General features: G+C 44.6%; 1 long non-coding RNA gene across 6 annotated transcripts; it reads right to left on the bottom strand.

Moving 5' to 3' along the window:
- Positions 1 to 6,738: 6,738 nt before the first annotated feature.
- Positions 6,739 to 18,697, bottom strand: LOC135315691 (uncharacterized). Of its 6 annotated transcripts, none has more exons than XR_010375183.1 (5): positions 18,644 to 18,697; positions 16,615 to 16,697; positions 11,694 to 11,931; positions 10,687 to 10,862; positions 6,739 to 9,791 (listed from the first exon to the last, which is right to left on the bottom strand). It is a non-coding gene; the product is annotated as an uncharacterized LOC135315691 (long non-coding RNA). The 6 variants fall into 6 exon arrangements; XR_010375181.1 differs by adding an exon at positions 17,595 to 17,767 and having other exon boundaries at positions 11,694 to 16,697; positions 18,644 to 18,695; XR_010375182.1 differs by having other exon boundaries at positions 11,640 to 16,697.
- Positions 18,698 to 18,953: the final 256 nt, after the last annotated feature.

Here is an 18,953-nt window from a genome sequence, read left to right as displayed (position 1 = left end):
TAGGAAACAAAGATGCAGTGTTCCTTTAGTAATGAGATAGCCTCGAGAAACGAGTAATAGGGGAGAAAAAGAAAAAAAAACAAAGCAGACATCCACTTTTTAAGACATCAAACACTAAATTGTGCTGTACAGAAAATCTTTTAACAGCCCCTGCTATGCCTGTTCCATCTCCGTGATGGCCCATATTGTTGCCCCAGGAAGGAAATCTGCAAAAAACTCCCATTAGAAAGTTGCTTTAGCGCTGCTGAAGGGCAAGTGCCGTATCTCCCTGTGTTATGTTCTGAACCATTCTTTCTCCGTAGCTTGAAAAAGAGCGTCACTGCTTCCACATGTAAAATATGAACTCCCAGTGATACTCTTCCCAAATGCTAATGCACAGCTGTGGAGTTTGGATATTCCAGAGCTGACTCATTCTGCAACACAGCAGATTCACAGAGATGAAGTGGAGGAGGGGCAGTGCAAAATAGCTCTTTCAGGAATTAAAAGAACTCCTAAACCCCAAAGTATTACTATTCCATTACAGTATTTCTTTCATTGAAAAGTTTGGGTTTTAATGACCCCTAATTGATTTTTTTTTTTTGCCTTTGCTTTGTTTCAACATAAAATCTGTGTCACTCCGGCGCAGCTTGCCAGGCTTTTGTCTGATGTTACAAACAAATCCAGCCAAACATTAAGATTCATAAGGGGGATGGGGGGGGAAGCACAGCTTCTTAAAGCCACATCAAGTATGTTAGAGACAAAACATTTAATTTAAATGGTAGAAACTAACACAACCCAGCTTCAAACCTAGTAAGCAGAGTTAGCTAAGTAAAAACACATGTTCTTTTGACATTTGTTTTCATGACAATTAGAAGCAACTAGTTTTCAGCTAACATTCTTGTTCATCCTTTTGAGGTTTTGGCTAATACATTAATTCAGAATTACTGCAGAACAGGTGCCGATTGGAACAGTATAGGTAATTACAAGCAACTTCGTAGTACGTAAGGCAAATAAGCCAAGCCTGGTTCAGGCACGTACATACCCATATATTCAATGAGTCAAGCAAATGAGGAACACAGAATGCTTTCATTTTTATGTTGCTTTGACCTCAGTGTATATTTTGTTCTAATGTGTCATCCTGATCACATTCATGTGTCTTATTCACTTGCAGACCGTATAGTTTCTTCCCCCCATCTGAAGACAAAGCCCTGTCACAGCCTGCAAAGACGAGAACAGGTTTTTAACTTGGTGCCATTGGCTGGTTGGGTTTGGCTGCGACAGTTTAATGGCAGCCCAGAACCACTGGAAAGACTAACTTGCCAAAAGGCTCTTCGTACCTTTTTTTATTAAAATTATTTTCCCTTAGCCAAGAAGTGAATCCTCGCTTTATTGAAGTCAGTGGAAGGTTCAAGGCTGATTTCAACAGGGACAAGATTTCACACGCAGTTACAGACACGGCTGAGGTTCTAAAAGCGCAGAAGGCGCTGACGTGCCCTGCTGGGAGGCGATGGGGGACAGGGACGGTGCCCTCTCGGGTAACCCTCAGTCTTGTATTCTGGGATAACTGTGAAAGTCCAAAAGAACCAAAATTGCCTCAAAGCCGGTCAGCAGCGTGTGCTACCCTGAAATGTGTTGCTCCAGGAATAAAGGACCACAGTTCGGCCAAGGCCAGGCTGCTTTTCTTGCAAATAAGGGTGGAACCGGATTGAGGAGACAAGGGGAGAGCCACGAATGATTTGGCTTGCTATTCCTGGGTGCTGAAAGAGGGGAGGAAGAACACTGCCAGTGGAAAGGACAAGACATTCACACCCCAGTCCCTCCTGGGGTGGGGCGGCGTCGGTGCGCCTTCCCTTTGACACAGGCGCAGTCCTACAGGCTATCTTCCTTGTTTTGCACCCCATTCCTTCCTGTCGTCCTCGGCACCTGCCTTACCGATGCTGGTATCGTATCGGTCCTAAGCGGCGTGACTTGGTAAGGCTCTGACGGCTAGAGAAGCATTAGCAGGTTGTGTCCCAGAGCATATGGAACAGGGAGACATCACCGGGAACATTAACAGAAATTGCATTAGCACCTCTGAATCCAATTTTCGGAAGAGCTACGAGAACTAGAAACATACGCTGCTGTTGCTATCAAGGGATTTGTGCTAGTGAGCTTTTCAAGGAATCCAAGTGACCTGTTATTGTTAGCCAACTAATATAATTATTTTCTTTTTGATTGTTTAAACAGGTTTACCATGCTATTGAAAGACAGGAGTGATCTTAAAACTCTTGCTAATGAGTTAGGAAATGCAGAAACACCACACCCTGCACTTGATTTATTTCAAACAACGGATTTGTATGTGATGAAGAACCCAGATGGTGTCACATGACAAACCCTGTATGACGTAGCCTGCATTAAATGGATATATATGTGACCTTGGCCTTCACGAAAGGCCAGCAAAAAAGCTTGGCTTATTATCCTGAAATTTTCAAAATGCCATTTCAGCATCCACGTACGCTCTTGGCATGCATGCGCCTGTACGTGCAGAGCTGGGTTTTCTCCCATATAGCCTTAAAAACTTTACAGCAGCACGTCCCAGTCTTCCCAATACCGCTGTCCCTGCGGCAGGGCTCCTGCGAGCGCGGCAGGTGGGCGAGGACCGCATCCCTCCTCGATTCTCACCCATGCCGCTGCAAACCCGGGCAAACCGGCGCGTTGGTGCCGGCGTCAGCGGCTGCCCTGCCTCCCCGTCGGAGGTGTGCGCTCGCAGGGGTGTGCGTAAATTTTAATACTAGCACGGATTTAATACAACTAGGTTAATGAGTTTCACTTCGCGTAGTAAAACAGGTAAAACCTCACTAGAAGTGTAGGACTGAACTACAGCGTCATAAATTGATTTAGCGCAAGTATGGGTTCACAGGCACGAAGGCGCTCCTCTTCAGTCTGTGTTGGGACTCCAGCAACCGCTCTCCCTCTGACCTGATCGACTCTTACCATGGTTAGAATGGTTTTGGGTTCATTTCTCTGTCTTTGTTCTTGCTTCTCCACATTACTTATACATTACCTGTATTATTTATTTAAATACAGCAGTACTTTTCCCCCTGTGGGAGAAGAGGAGTCTGGCGCCGCCCAGCCAAGCTCTGCCCATCTCGGGAGGGGTTCGCCGCCATACGCGGCGCGGCGACATGGCAGACGGCTCCTCCGTGCTACGGCCCCGGCCCGAGGTGGGGCAGGAAGCGTGAGCGGCGCGGCGGCCGGCTCCCTCCCCAGCGGCAGCGAGCAGCCAGCTTTTGGGGTCAGAGCGTTGTCGCTGCCACGAAACGGAAAGCTGAGCTCAGCCCAGTCTGCTCGTCAGAGTCCCAGCAACAGTTTTTGCAACGGCGGGGGGTTCATATCACAATCAAATATTTTACTTCGACGACCTTTACCTCCAGTTGGATCTGGCCTGGTATAAAGTCACCAGGAGGAGCGTTTTTTTAGACCAGCACAGAAGCTGTCCCTTAATTCCAGTTTTGCTAAGCCTGCGAAACACTTCAGGACCAGCCAGAGTGAATCTCAGTATATATAAGTGCTATTATGACGCTGTTAAATTATACCTTTCTATCTGACGATGCCAAGCAGTTTATCAACAGTGAGTGATGCCCTCACAACATCGCTGTGAATCCCGTGAATAACTGAGACAAGATAATGCAAAAGAATAGAAGGAGCTTTATACCAACTCTGTGCTTTTTAACAAGCTGCAATAAATTATGTATCAGAGGGTGCAAAAACGCTACATAAATTCCTCTTCTTTGCCAGTTCTATATTTTGTGCATATGATTTTGATTTAATCTCACTTATTTCTGAAGTCTATTAAACCAATTGTCTTAATCCCACTTATTCTGCAGTGTATTTGCTCTGTGTAGCAACAGTATTAATAAAAATCCCTCTATAAACACACGCCAGCTGGAGCGAGCACCACAAGAACCGAGAAGGCTGACCCACATGGGCAGCATTTATCCATATTCTTTTTATTACAGATAAAACATTTTGTCTGGTCCTTCTCAGGAATGCCTCCTCCTGGATGCCCTGCTCTCCCCTCCTGTCCTACAGAGAGCCAGCAGCTGCAGCAAATCAGGCTGTTTTCATCATATCCCCACCCCATGGGGAAGCAGAAATTTCTCTTCCCCTCCCCTTTTCTCTCTGTTCAGCCGGAGGTGATAATCCCCTTGGAATGCAGCATTTAGCACTTGTCAGGTATATGGTAATTGCTACATTCCCAGGGGATTAAATCCGTGGAATCTAATTACAGTGGACTGAAACCTCCCTATAAGAGAGGAGCTCTGCTGCATAAGAGGAGTGAAAGTAACCTGTAACAGGGATCTGAGGGAAGGTGAGGTCTTTGCCTCTTTCCTGCCCAACAAAAGGGGCTATGGTGGTTCTTCTGGCTGTCCTTTTTGGGGTGAGTATGGGCACTGAGAACTGTGCGAGCAGAGAAGCCTGTGGGAAAGGCTGTGGGTAGTGCTGAGCTCTGGCTGCAATTCCTGTAATGGTCTGTGAGTCAGGGTACCCCTGTATCAGAGTCTGGAAGACCCTACAGACCAGGGCTTCATCTTATGGCTATGGAAATGCACGGAATAGGAAGGAGAAGGTTCTCGTTGCCCTGGACAGGAATAAGAGGGCCAGGCTGCTCCGGGCAGCCAGGAGTGGGATGAGGTGGAGGGGCAGGAGCAGCCCTTCAGGCAACTTACACAGCAGCAGAGCCTCACCCGAGAGCAGCGCGTCCCCCCCTGCACCCACAGGCGCCAGGCCACGTGCAGCCACCTCACAGCTTCCCTTGCAAGCCTCTTCCAGGCGGCCCGCGGGACTACACGCTGCTTTATGTCTCCTCAAGTATACCTATCATGATCATTTTTTATCTCCCCTTGCTCTCATGAGGACTCTGGATGATGCTTAACTAAACTCGTGCTTAATTGTGTGACTTCTTGTGTGTGTTCACCCTCGCATTTAAGGCGGGCAGTAGCTCTTCGGTTTGGCCTTGCTAGTGAGGTTTTTCATTCCTTGAATAATGCGGATGGACTCCAAACCTGCCTCAAGTCAACTGTAATTTTACAGTTGACTCATAGGCCTTCATCGAACACGATTTTACCAAAATCAGATTTTTACTAAATTCTGATTTTAATCAGATTGCAGAATACATCCACAACCGCACCCATATGCACTCATCTCTATATATGTCTACGAAAATTGTTATTATGGATAATCTAAACCAGCCTCAGCTGCTGCTAATGTGTCACCTAGAAGCGTTTTAGTTCATTTCAGTTTGAAGTCAGCTGAGCATATTGCAGAGGAGGAAAAGAAAATTCTAATGCAATACAAATATGCTGATCTGTAGATGATATCACTAGAAAATGAAGGAGACAGGAAGAGGTTTGTTTATAAGAGGAAGGATCTCACTACGTATACAAAGATGAAGTGAGTTATGTCAAGATACCAAGTGAGATTCTCGCTGGTTTATTTAGATCAAAAAAGAACAGATGCGCTGCAAACTCATCTATATAAACTATTTTGTTGCCTTCAGTTTTCCAGTGGATAGTTATATTTGGAGAGGGAAAATAGAGATCTACAACACCTTGATACCTGAAATCAAAGCCCTTTGCAATTGTATGTCTGCAAAGTCTGAAGAAAGGGCTCTGTCTTTGATTACCCAGCCTAATCTTCTGAAAACACGAGTTTCAAGGAGCCGAGTTTCTCCTCGGTTAAAATCTACACCTGCCGACTCTGTAACTGACAAAACCCAAGCGGGAAGATCTTAAAATGTTACTGCCTGTCTGCATTACGGGTATAATACCACCAAGACTGTGTTGCCAAACAAATAAATAGAAACGAAGAAATAAACTAGTAGAACTGACTTTCCAAAGCCTTAGGTTTTAAAAATATTGGCTCCATATTATTGGTTTGTGATTTTGGAGACTTTATGTATTCCCAGCTCATGTTTTCAAGCTTTTGTTTTCATTCAGAAAGACTAAAAGAAATAAAGACATAACTTCGAGAAAGTACTTACAGTTCTCATGGAAACACATGAGAACATTTCTGCCTCCCAGAACTGAATCTTAAATAAACCCCAATATTGTAAAGCTTAGTGACATTGCTGGCGTTGACACACGACGCAAAACGTCGCTTCTGTTGTCTTTGAATCGCTATTTATAGCATAGATCTCTATGTACAAACAGTTCTGCACTGAAAATATTAAAAAAATCCTGTACAAAATATTTTAAATTTTATACAGGAAAATCTGCGCTGCGAGTTAGGAGACCTGGCTCCTTGCTAGCTCAGCCACTGAATTTCCATATGACTCAATTTTATCAGTTCTTTGCATCTTTGCTTTCTGCATATATGAAGTTGACTTGAAATCCTTAATAAATGAATCCTTAAAAATGTGCTCTGAAAGTCTTGGGTGGAGGTCATACACATGCATAGAGTATTAATCTGTGTTATTAATGCTGTGACTAAGAAGCACGCATAGTCAGAACTGGGAAACATAACTGGACAGTATGTGTATAGGCTACTATAGAAATCTCACCAGCAGGGAAATGATTTCTAACTATGCCGCTGATTTATTTTCTCACTTGGGGTAAATTACCTCTGATGCTTGATAGTTTGATCAAAAAGAAATAGGGAATACTAATTCCTCCTGTCCTTTCTGGAAATGCTTTTCTTCTGATTTGGGAAATGTTGGGTGTTGCAGTCCCAGTAATCATAGTTAAATGCAGTATCTATAAAATAAGCGTATGAGAAATGGACGGATAAAATAATTCTTTATTCGCTTCTTCATAAATCACAAAAAACCGTGATTGACCCTGGCATACCTATCAGCTCTGCAGCACAAATAATTTTCTATCCATTTGCTCCACCTTCTTTTTGCAATTTTGTTCCATCTTTCTTCATTTTGCCTGAGTATATTTGGAACGACGTTTTGCTCTGCAGTAGTGTCCTTCTGTGGTTTCTTTTCTCATATTTTCTCTTTTCCATTTTTCTGTGGTCATCCTCTATTACAGCGTACAATGATTTTAGACAAGAGGATGCACGCAAACCAAAGATGTTCATTCAAAGACAGACAGAAAAGCAAAAGCACGTTACAACCCAATCTCCATTAGTCCGCAACTGACAAATTACATTGCAGTCACCTAAAATTTCCTCTGCTTTTGCACTGAGTTTTTGCATGTTATTTACGAGCTGTTGCATTCGACTCCAGAAGCGGCTGCGCTTCCCTCAATGAAAAATTCACCTTACAGTTTTGAAAAACTCATTAAGTTAGCTCACGTTTAATTTAATCTTCGCTCAGAATTTGACCGGGTGTAAAGAACAAGCGCGGAGCTGAAGAGCTAGCCCAATATCTGCAAAGCGTCAAGTGTTGCTTTGTCAAGAAAAATGCCTGTGCAAAGAGAGAACAGGCTCTTTGTGGTGACGCCTGCCAGTTAACATAAAATCACGTGTCCTAGGGAGGGCTAAACGTGGCTGGCACAGGGGGGAACATACCGCAGGTGAGAAGACCGATCTGATGGGCTAAAGCAAGAGTCCAGAGGTGTTTCTGTCTGACGACGGAGCATCGTGCTCGCAGGAGGCCTGTCGGGTGCTGCGGTAAACCTGCGGAAGAAGCCGGGCGGCGGCTGGTGGCATCGCGGGAGGTTTCAGAGGAAGGCGGAGATAAGGAAAGACACGTGCCACTTTCTCTCCATCAGCCTCTCTCTGTTCTGCAGGCCAAATCTCCCCCCTCACGCACTGTAAAGTTTTCACAGAATGCCAGGTGGGATGGGACCTCAGGGATCATCTAGTCCAGCCTTTCTGGGAAGAGCCCAGCCTAGACAAGATGGCCCAGCACCCTGTCCAGATGACTCTTGAAGGTGCCCAACGTGGCCGAGCCAACCCCTTCCCTGGGGAGATTATTCCAACGGTGACTGTCCTCACTGTGAAAAATGTCCCCCTTGCGTCCAGTCGGAATCTCCCCAAGAGCAACTTGTGTCCATCCCCCTTGTCCTCTCCATGGGACTCCATGTAAAAAGGGGGTCTCCACCTTCTCTGTAGCTACCCCTTAAGTACTGGTACATGGGGATGAGATCCCCTCTGAGCCTCCTTTTCTCAAGGCTGGACAAACCCAGCTCTCCCAGCCTATCCTCGTACGGCAGCTTCCCAGTCCTCTGATCATCTTGGTGGCCCTTCTCTGGACCCCTTCCAGCCTGTCCACGTCCTTTTTGTACAGCGGGGACCAGAACTGCACAGAGCACTCCAGGTGTGGCCTGACCAGTGCTGAGTAGAGCGGGATGGTGACTTCTTTATCTCTGCTGGCGATGCCCTTTTTGATGCAACCCAGCACCCTGTTGGCCTTCTTGGCCACAGCAGCCACTGTTCGCTCATGTTGAGCTTCTCCCCACCAGGACCCCCAGGTCCCTTCCCACAGAGCTGCTCTCCAGCCAGGTGGATCCCAGTCTGTGCCGCACTCCTGGATTATGTTTCCCCAGGTGCGTGACCTTACACTTGTCCTTGTTGACCTCCATAAGGGTCTTGCTGGCCCGCTCTTCCAGCCTATCCAGATCTCCCTGCAGAGCAGCTCTCCCTGCTGGAGTGTCTGCTTCCCCACTCAACTTGGTGTCATCAGCAAACTCCACCAGGATACACTTGATGCCGTTATCCAGATCACTTATGAAGATGTTAATAACATTGGGCCCAATAGCGATCCCTGGGGGACCCCGCTTGTGTCAGGCTGCCACTGAGAAAGAGCTACTCACCACCACCCTTTGGGTGCAGCCTGTCAGCCGCACTGTTTTAATGCAGTATCGATATCCCTCTTGCTGCTCCTCTCCGCGCTGCCCAGGCTCCCACTGGGCGTGCTGCGCTCTGCCTCGCCAGCCACCCGTCCCCCTCCCGGGAGGGACCCCGTGCTTAGCGCGACTGTTCTGTTTTACGGACCTGTTCCTCCGATCGCTACTGACTCGCTCTGCTTCCCAGGTACGACGAGGTTCACTGTTCTCAGATCCACACGTTAAAAAAACCTATTTCATCTTGCTCTTCTGTCAGAAGCCAGATTAGATACGCTGATTTGGGGACCTTCAAAATACAGCATTAAAAACTCCCAGTGAAACAGGCACTGAAACTCGCTCTTCACCCTGACACCACGTCTAACCTGTGTCCTCACCCCCGTAATCTCTGTAGGGCTCAAACCAGAGCAGGGAGTACTCCTTTTGTCTGTTTCTTTGAACCTGTATATTGTTTTTTTTTCATTACTTGGAATTTATTATAAGGAAGGTTAATACTTAGTAACTTTGTGAATAGCTTTACTCATTTTTTTTCAGTAGCTCCACAGATACTAAAAACAGGGTGGTTTTTATTCAGCCGAATAATAAGGGAAAATAACATTCTGAGAAATGACCATGTGACCTTCTCGTAAAACCTTTTTACAAGTATCTGATTTTCTTATTTTTATTAACTACTAAGCTATTGGATTTCACTTTTTTTTTTTTCCTCCTTTAAATCTGAGTCATTACATTTATGTAACAAGCGCAGCAGAGCCTACTAGTGAAAAACAACTGCGTGTGAATCCAACCCAGATTAATTTTGATGGAAAATTGTCACCGATTGATGCAATTGGCCTATTAACTTCGTGGCTCCAGGTGCTCGAGCCCCCACCTGAAGGCCCTCGGTGTGGCCGCGGCGTTCGCGCCCGGTGAGGAGGGGATCTCAGCGAGGTGACCCAGGTGATGCCATCGCTCTCTCCAGAGCTGCTCTTTCAGGTCAAAGCTGAGCTTCTGGCTGCATTTGAGCGGTCGGGGCGTCTTAGAAGGCATTTCCTCCTTGCTCTATTTTTAGAGGAAGAATAACTTTATTTCTTAGGGTTGTGATGTTTTAACAATTAGTATTTTTTCTTCTTTCTTTGATTCCCAGAGGATTAGAGTTAACTCGAGCAATAATGCCGTATCTGATTCCAGATAACTGGAAAACATGACTCAAAATCTTGAGCCTGATTGCCAGAGAAATTTGGAGAAGTCCTACCTCAGATGCACACTTTGTCTTTCTCGATGAAACACTGCCAACAGGAGGTATATTTCTGATGGATATTGGGAACACGTATAGATGAAATTGCCAACTGTCTCCACACATAAAATGAATTCGCTAAGGATGAAATTAGCAGCTTGCTACTGAGCTCAGGGCTGCTGCAAATTTAGAAGGCAAAAACCACAGCAAACCTTGGTTTAATCCTCAACCTCTCATTTACGTTGAAAACATGCGCGCGCCAGCCTACCGGGAAACCCCTTCCGAAGTCGGCAGTTTAGGGCCGATTCGCAATGCGCTACGTGATTTCTCTCAGCGAGGCTGCGAGATGACCGGCGATGGCACGGCCGCGTCTTGCAGCCGCGGGGCGACCCGCCCCGGCACTCCCCCTGCCTTACGCCCCCCCTTAGGCTTTAACGCGGCCACGCGAGGGGCGAGCGGGAGGAGCGACGGGAAGGCCCCGCCGTCCCGCCTCTCACAGCCGCACGTGGGCAAACACGCCGGGCTTTTTTTGCAAAATCAGCGCAGGCATCGGGACTATGGGGTTTATAGACACGATTGCTTTATAGGGCCGGTTAAAAACATATATTTTCTTAAACGCTCCCTCAGAGACGCGCTAATGCGAGTGATTGGAGCCCTCTGGATACGCAGAATTAGCGGGCTTTTAAAGGGAAAATGACATTTGATGAGCAAGAAACGTACCTGTTGTTACAGGTGCTTCATGAACTTTGCTCGTGGTGAGACCGGTGAATGCGATGGAGACTTGGGCACGGTTATTCTTAGGAGCATCGAACTGGTGTCACTGCGACGCTGCGTTTATGGCCTTTTATGCTGCTTTCCTGAAGAGCTCACCAATTTCTTCACCTCATCAAGACAAACTATCAGAAGCATTTAGAAAACAGAACAATGGATAAATCACTCTCTGCTATCGCCAAATCATTCTACACCCTTGCCAAATTGTAGGACTTTTTTTTTTTATTTGCTCAAAACATTATTCACAACTATTTTTTGATTTAAATTGAGTGGGGGAGGCAGGAGACGAAGGGAAAGGGAAGAAATATTTTATTTGTCAAAATGACTGACGTTCAGGTAGTGAAAAAGAACAACACATTTCTGGACCCTGGTTATAAAACCTATATTTTAATAGATTAATTTGCAGCTACATGGCTATTGTCAGGCTAAAAAAATAATTTAATAGAATTTGTTGTCTTCTTTTTTTCCCTAAACCGCCCCCACCGCCAGCTATTCTGCCATTATTTCTAATCACTCCGTACAAGTGCTTTGCTAGGAATACATTATCTCCGTTCGCAGGCTGCAAACTTGTATTCCTGATGATAAATCTGCTGAGACATTGGCTTAGTTATGAGCACAATGCATGGGTAGCTGGATGATATTTTATGTCCTGTTTTCTATCTAAATTCAGGCAACACGAACCTTATGTTCCCAACATTGGCAATTCTGAAAATGTTTCACAAATGTTAATATTATACCTGAAATGGAGTTCATGGAAAAAGGAGGGAAACCCTCAAGTTGAAAGCAGGCCTATCCTGGACAAAAAGTATGTATATGCTTCATTTTAGGTATATATTGAGGTCCTGTTACACTTCTTTTTTTAACCGATGTCTTAATGGAATTATAATTTAATGTCTTCTTACCATTAAAAGAACAGATATTTTTAGCTTCTCCATGCACTTCCGAAGGCAAGGTACCTTTGCACCAGCGATAATCAGTCAGAGCAGTGGGTATCCACAGCTGCAGTGATAGTAGATGCGGTGTCCTGTGCGTTCCAGCGATCTCGGCGCAGGTACAGCAGTTAATTAGTCCCCTAGTGTGAAGTTTGCAATCAGGTGTTGAAGCAGTTTCAGTTACAGTGTTGTGGTGAATCATTTCCTTCTGATGCTTGTGGTGATCAATCATGTGGGGCCCTCTTCTAGATTTTCACACTAGCTTTAAGACAAAAGACGTTCACAACGAAAAACAAAATATTATCCATCTGGGTACCCAGCATGTATCTCGCATCGCTTTGATTATTTTCAAACCACAAGGTTATACAAACATTTTACTTTTTAAAATTTACATGCTAGTCTGAAACAGAGAAGGAAACATTCTAGAAAAAATATCAGTCTAAAATATAAAAACTCTATATCTATTTGAAATGCCTTTTTTTTTTTTTTTTAATTGCGGGTCTTCTTTCCGAGCATTAAATATCTAACCAACGCTCAGGAAAATATCCTGCTTTTCCAGAGGCAGCTTTTAAACCGCATAGCGCAGAAAACGAAATACTTTTTATTTCCCTGAAATAAACGGCGATACAGGCCTGTGCTTGTACGACCACGCGGATCTCATGACGTACACAGAAGGCACGTATGAAGAATTTTCACCTGCAGCTATTTCGATCGATTGGTTTGGATTCAGGAATGCTTCTCTACTTGAGACCACGCTTAAGCGTGCGGTTAACACCACGCACAAGGTAATGCTCAAAGTTGGTCACGCAGTTAAATGTGGTCTTGAGGAGGGCGGGATTTGAGCTTGTGCGAAAGCGATTTCTTGACTCGTGGCCTTTGTCATTGCAACACAAAAATGTGCACGGGGGGATCCGGCCAGCCGCGCGCAGCGATTACGACAGCCTAACCTCCTGTCCTCAGTCCTGTTTTAATATATAAAATCATTGTGTGATGATGAAGACCTTCGGCTCTTAGAGGTTTCAGTGGGAATTAAGGATCAATGGAGGTGGCGAAACTAACAATATTTGCATAAAAATGCACATGGGAAAAAGAGAACATCAACGGGATGATAATATTCCAGGCCCTATTTTCAGTGTCTCCCGTATCTTTTTAGCTGGCTGCTGAGCTCAGGACGGATTTTGCTAGAAATGTAAATGACCGTGCGTTTCCAAAGATACATTTTTTTTTTTTCTTTACCTGACGGTAATAAATTATGGAAAACAATTTTTAACTTTTCCCCATTGTTTCCTCCGTTTTCCAGATCTGTACCCTGGGGTCTGGGAAGGTTATTAACTGTGAAGATTGCTTGCTTTCCATTGCTACTTATAATTATAAAACGGTTAAATGAATAAAGAATAAGGAACGTGACCTTGTCACCCTAACTCGTGAGTGATTGTCAATGGAGGTATCCCAATAGGTCAAACACTGAAGTCTTCATTTATTTTTTCATTTTATCACGAACTGAAAATGGAAATCCCGATCTCCCGACAACTTCTGCGCATACCTTAAAGCATCAGAAAGAAAAGCCTGCACCTTAAATACACACGTTACCGAAGTGAGACATAAGGAAATCAGAAGTCAACCCCACTGACTTCAACAGAGGGTTTCCCAGGAAGGACTGCGGGATCGGATTCCTGGGTGATACAACGGGAGGTTTACAGAAAGTGCTGGGGGTGGGGGAGCCGTTACTGAAGATATAATTAAGGTTGCAACAGTAGTTACTAACGATCACATCCGATGAAAGAAGCAACCTACGCGCCAAGTAAACCTGAAGGTCTCTGCTCTCTTCTCAGTTTAATCTCTAACAATAAGGATCCTCCCGGAAAGCAAGAGGAGGGCAGCTCTGGGGGATGGGTGCATTTGCATTTTCGTAAGAGATGGGGGATATCACTCGGGTAGGGAGAGTACGGAACAGCGATTATGTGGAGACACTGGCACTTGAATGTTATTGCCCCTGCTACAGTATTTTCGATAGCTGGATCAATATAACATTGGCTGCCCTTGCAAAACACAACAGGTCAATAAATAAATTTGTCGGCATTTTTCTAGCTTGCCACGCTGGGAAATAATACAGGTTACTAAAGAATTGTCACCTTTGATTTATAAAGCTAATTAAACGTAGGTGGTTCGGTTTCTCTCAAATCGTTTAGCAAATTAAAAGATACAGGGGAAGAAAATTCTACAAGTGAACCAGAGGAACACAGTACATCTGAGTACTTCTCAGCTTGGGGAGACATCTGACCTCGATTCCTATGACTGCTTTTAACACAGCACTTCAGTGTTGCTTACCCTTTGTCTATTGACAAGATATGATATTCAAAATAAATCTGCAGTGAAGCAATTTTAAATTAGCGTTTAAGATTCTAGGAATTCATTCCAACTTAAGTCTTGGGGCAACAGACGTTTTCCCTAGTGATTTCCTACTTTTGCAGCGCTTACTGTTTTTTATTGCTTTGCATGGTATTATATTAATAATACTTGAGTTTACTCATTTCATTGGGATTCATTTCATGTGCAAACTGGCTTTACTCTTGTAATAGCAAATAGTTCAAGACACCATCCTTCCAGCAGACTTTGGAAATACTACACACTATTTTATCCTGTTGTGTTATTTATAACGTGGCTCCTGCAAACTAAAGGAGCAGTTTCAGGGATTTTTTTTTTTCTCTTTAAAATCACAGACTTTTCCTAATCACCTTTGGCTTGCAAACAATGAGAGTCCCAGATGAGAGTCTCTAATATTCCATCTCATTAGGATTCCTTTGTTTCCTTTTTTTTAAAAAAACCCTTGGATTAAGATCCTCTGCATCTGACTGCAGTGGCCCAAACCGTGCTCGCAGTTACGCTGTGCAGCCTTTCTCCAGGAAAACAGAGCCTGGCTGGTCCTTCCTGAGTATTGTGGGGTGAAACGGGGTTTGGGTAGATTCAATCCTAAGAAACCTACAGCAATGAACGGGGGGGGGGGGAAATGAAGCTGACTCGTTAATGGAAATTTCCCATATTTCCCCTTGGGATTTGCATTGGGGATGATGGGTATTGTCTCCAAAGCCATGAGTCAATATATTCCTCACAGCCAGCGGCTCCCTAATCCACTCAGCCCTTCCTTGACTATGAAGAGCTAATCTGGGGCTGATGCATTTCTGTTGGGGATTTCCTGGCCAGAAATATGTGCACATGTGCAGTGTAATGGCATGCAGAATAAACCCGATATATCCAGGATGCATCAAACTTATTGCACATGTGAATCAACCGTACATCACATGCTCAATAAATCCAGCACTTCTGAGAAAGGCAGTAGGAGAGCTGCACATCCACTACACAGATCCTGGGAATTTGGGATGCATGAAAATTCATCTGATGCTACTGCACAAATTGTAATTGTGCTGCCCTTTTAGGTAGAAAACCCAGATGAAGGGCAAATCCAGCCCTCGAATTTTTCTTGAACAAAGAAGAAAAGGCTAAAATATTCTTTCTCCATCTTGTTGGTGATAAAAAAGGATGTGCTTGCAAGTATCTAAGCGTAGAGTAGCCCTAGCTAATCCCACTGCATTGCATCTTCCCATCCTGTCCCTCCTCTGGCTCATTACTGACAGGTACGTGGGTTTGGTTCGTTAGAAGATGTCATATGGCTATTGTGTGGTGTTCCTTAAAGGTTTTATACACTTGGTTCAGCAGCTGTGTCTCACCCTTGAGTATCTAGGGGAAAATACTGTGCCTCCCTAAGCCTCAGTTTCTCCATCTATAAAATGGGTATAGTGGTGCCTACCACTAGTCGTAAAGTACTTGTACCAGTACCCAGCAGTGGGTCTCTTGTTCCTGGGGCCATCTATGACTTTTAAGTAAACAGTGGACAGTTTTAACTACGGCTTGTGCTACCTATGCAGATTGTGCCTCTGTAAGTCACTCACTCCTACACAAGGCATTCTTTTAAAAGCCCCACAAAACTTAACATTACCTTTGACCTATTCCTGTTTCAGAGACACAAGATGTGAAATTTTAGGATATTAACATAGTGCTTGACCCTCTCTGAGCGAGCTTCAAAAATTTTAAACAGTCATCTTTTTCCCCCCTTGAAATATGATCAAGTGGAAACAAAGGCTGTAGAGATGACCAATATTTCTTACTAAGAATAATTTAAATCAATGAAAGTCTTTATAAAATTAAGTGGTAGGTGAGTATAGTGAGTCTGTTGACTTTATGTAACTGGTTATTATTATATTAAATACAAGGCATACCGTTACTACAAATCCATTATCATTCAGTATGTGGCTTCTTGTTCAAAGCAGTTAATGCAGTTATGAACCTTTAAAAAGGATCAGTGACTTTCCTGCTTTAGAAAAGAATTCTTTTTCCCTATATTTTACAAGTTGTGATTTTATTTGCAAAGCCGAAACAAAGGAAAGGCTGTACTCTGGCAAGGAGACGCACTGCTTAAGGCTGACAGCTGGAGTACTGTATATAGGATGGCAGTTCTTGATTTGTCAGCATGTTGCTAGGGGTAGGGAAACTGAGAGTATAGTAAAATGCCTATTGAGATATTCCTGTATCTCGTGGTACATATGCACACTCGCTCTTTCCCTCGCCTATCTATATTCACTGCAACTTCTAAAAAAAAAAAACAAACCTCTTGACAAACCCAGAAAGACACATCCTGCCTTTCCTTTCTTCTCGCTGCCTTTGTGCACAGGTCTAAAAAGTAACAGAATGCGGGGCAGCACAGAAACCGAGCCTGAAAAAAAAGTCAGAGCGGAGCCCTGGGATGGAGGAAGAGCGCGGCAAAGCTGTGCTCCCGGGGGGCAGCGTGAAGGGGGGGCAGCAGGCTGACGTGGCCGGGGGCGCTGGAAGCTACACGGCCTCGTCACTTCAAAGACAGTTGCGTGTGGGGACCCGTAGCAGGATACAGAACCTTCGAGCTCTTTGGTGCTGGTGCAGGTAGAAAATGCAGAGGGCACGTATTCGCAGTGGGCTCGTCCGATTTCTCCTCAGTGTCTGTACAGGTAAAGGGAAATGAAAATGTGCCCAATTAGCTCTTTCCATGTGCAATTACCTGGTTTACATACCTGAATTAAAATAATTGCGTGCCTAAAGCAGCCATCCAGCTTCACGCACATTTGCAATACTCCACCGAGTTCCTAATTTCTCTTGCAAACCCACCTTTGATGACGAATGTCTAAAACCATTTTGGTCTCTAGCCCAGCAGAAGAGCTTATGGAGCTTTTCTTCCACTGTATTAAAAGATCCCATTCACTATTCCCTTCCAACATTTGCTGAAGGCGTTTATCTAAATCTGCACATGCAACACCAGAGGACACAGCGCTGGCACTTCACCCATTGTTCCAAACTTCTGCGTTAGAGGCTTTAATTCACCACGCAGCCTGACAAAGCTATAACGTCTGAAACAAACTGGTTTGTGCTGTTCCTGCAGCAGAAGCAGGAAGTCTGCAGCAGGAAGCATTTTTTCACTCTTATGGTTTATAGTGTCACCAGAAGTCCTTGATAAAGCTATGGTTGCATCTGTTGGGCAAGGATTTTGTCAGCACCAAAAGCTGCTACTAGGAGACCTGGGAGAGAGGTCTGCTTCTCTGCAACATTAATAGCTAGCTTCTGCAGTACACTTCAGACAAGCATGCTTCTTTTTTCCTGTAAGTATGCATGCACATGTACTTTCCAGTTATTATATATAGTCTGTACCGAATGTCCTGCTTTTTAATCACAGAAACAAGCTGCCTTCTCCCAAGCTGTGTCAATAGAAACTACGTTATTATAAAACTATAATATCCTCTAACTTTGGAAGAACAGTCATATTATGAAAGTCCCGTACAAAAATTTTCTCCTATTTAATCTGCGGTGACACCATTTCAGATGAATAAACTGAGAGGGGCTTACATTTCAATTCCAGTCATCGTTTAATTTCTGATGGTTTAGTTTTTGCATTTGCTTCCACAGAACAAGTCACCTTCCTCTTTGTCTAATGTCAGTAGTTCATGCTTTAAATGTCTTCAGCCGCATGTGTTCCTGCGAGGCTTCACGGTGTCTTGTTTGAACACAGGGACTTAAAACTGTAGAACAATTTCCAGTTGTGTTAATTTTTGTTTAAAAAGTCCTCTCAAAACCTTCAGTGTGAAGTAATAGCTAATTTCTTTTGAGGAAAAAAAAAAAAAAAGTCATACAGGAAATACTGTAACAATGGCAAAAATGAAGCAAAAATCTGATGATTTACTTTGAACAATATCCTGACACAAACAGACTGCAGGGAAGGTCTTACTCTGTCCCATATACAATACTTCCATTGTCGCAAAAACACCACTGTCAAATTTTGAATTTCCACGTGCGGGTGGAAACCCTGCTTGCTGAGGGGCAGACTTCGGTGTCCGTGCGACAGCCTGCCCATCACCGCCGGATTAGGCCTCGCAGAACAGTAGGTTTGAAAATCAAAACTCCTCTTAAGCATGGTAAAATGCTGCAGTGAAGGCACAGCTGCTGGAAATTATTGTGGCCCCATTAAAGGCAATAGTGTGATATTGATACGCACCAGCTGAAGCCCTGCTCCGAGCAGCCCCTCGCTGGCACCGGCAGCAGATAGAGCAGCAGCCCCAGCCTCCTCCAGCTGCATCCCCGCAGCACGCCAAGTAGGGAAGGCACGTTAGGTAAGCAGGAGCTCGGAATTTCTCTTATGTGTATTTTAATTTGGCCTGGTTTTGTTGCTGGCTATCGAGAGTTGCCTGTATCGGAGCTGGGGCACTGACAGCGCTTCCCTCGCGGGATGGTTTGGGAAGTTCTGGCACGACTGAGCGCGGCGGGAGCTGCGCAAAGAGGCTGCGCTTTGGGCTCGGTTTCCAAAGTCACTTGAAAGTGTCCTGGGTCTGGGAAGTGTATGTTTTTCTGTGCCCCCCCTCCCCCTTTAACCCAGAACAGAAATGGCAAATGTTCATCACCTGTTTGTCAGAGCAGCGACCGCGTCCTCCCGCACGCTTGCAGGAATGTTATCTTGCAAGAGGAGGGAAGCAGAAAAATGTAAATCAAATAAACACAACATGGAAGGACAGGGATCAGGTTACTGGTCAGTTGTGAAAGGGGGGAAAAAAGCTAATGTGTTCTGAAGTAAACCGATATCGATGTCTTCTCATGGCGCTGGAACAATAATTCTGAAATCCGCTGTGTGTGCGAGAGCATGTGAGGCAACTCTCGCTCAGATCAAGGAATCCTTGTTCTCATTAACCAGCATTAGAAACCGGTGAGATCTGG

This window comes from Phalacrocorax carbo, chromosome 14 (genome assembly GCF_963921805.1).
Source record: "Phalacrocorax carbo chromosome 14, bPhaCar2.1, whole genome shotgun sequence".
In the NCBI taxonomy this organism is placed as follows: domain Eukaryota; kingdom Metazoa; phylum Chordata; class Aves; order Suliformes; family Phalacrocoracidae; genus Phalacrocorax; species Phalacrocorax carbo.
The sequence above is the reverse complement of the archived record's forward strand: the minus strand, read 5'-3'. Positions and strand labels throughout refer to the sequence as shown.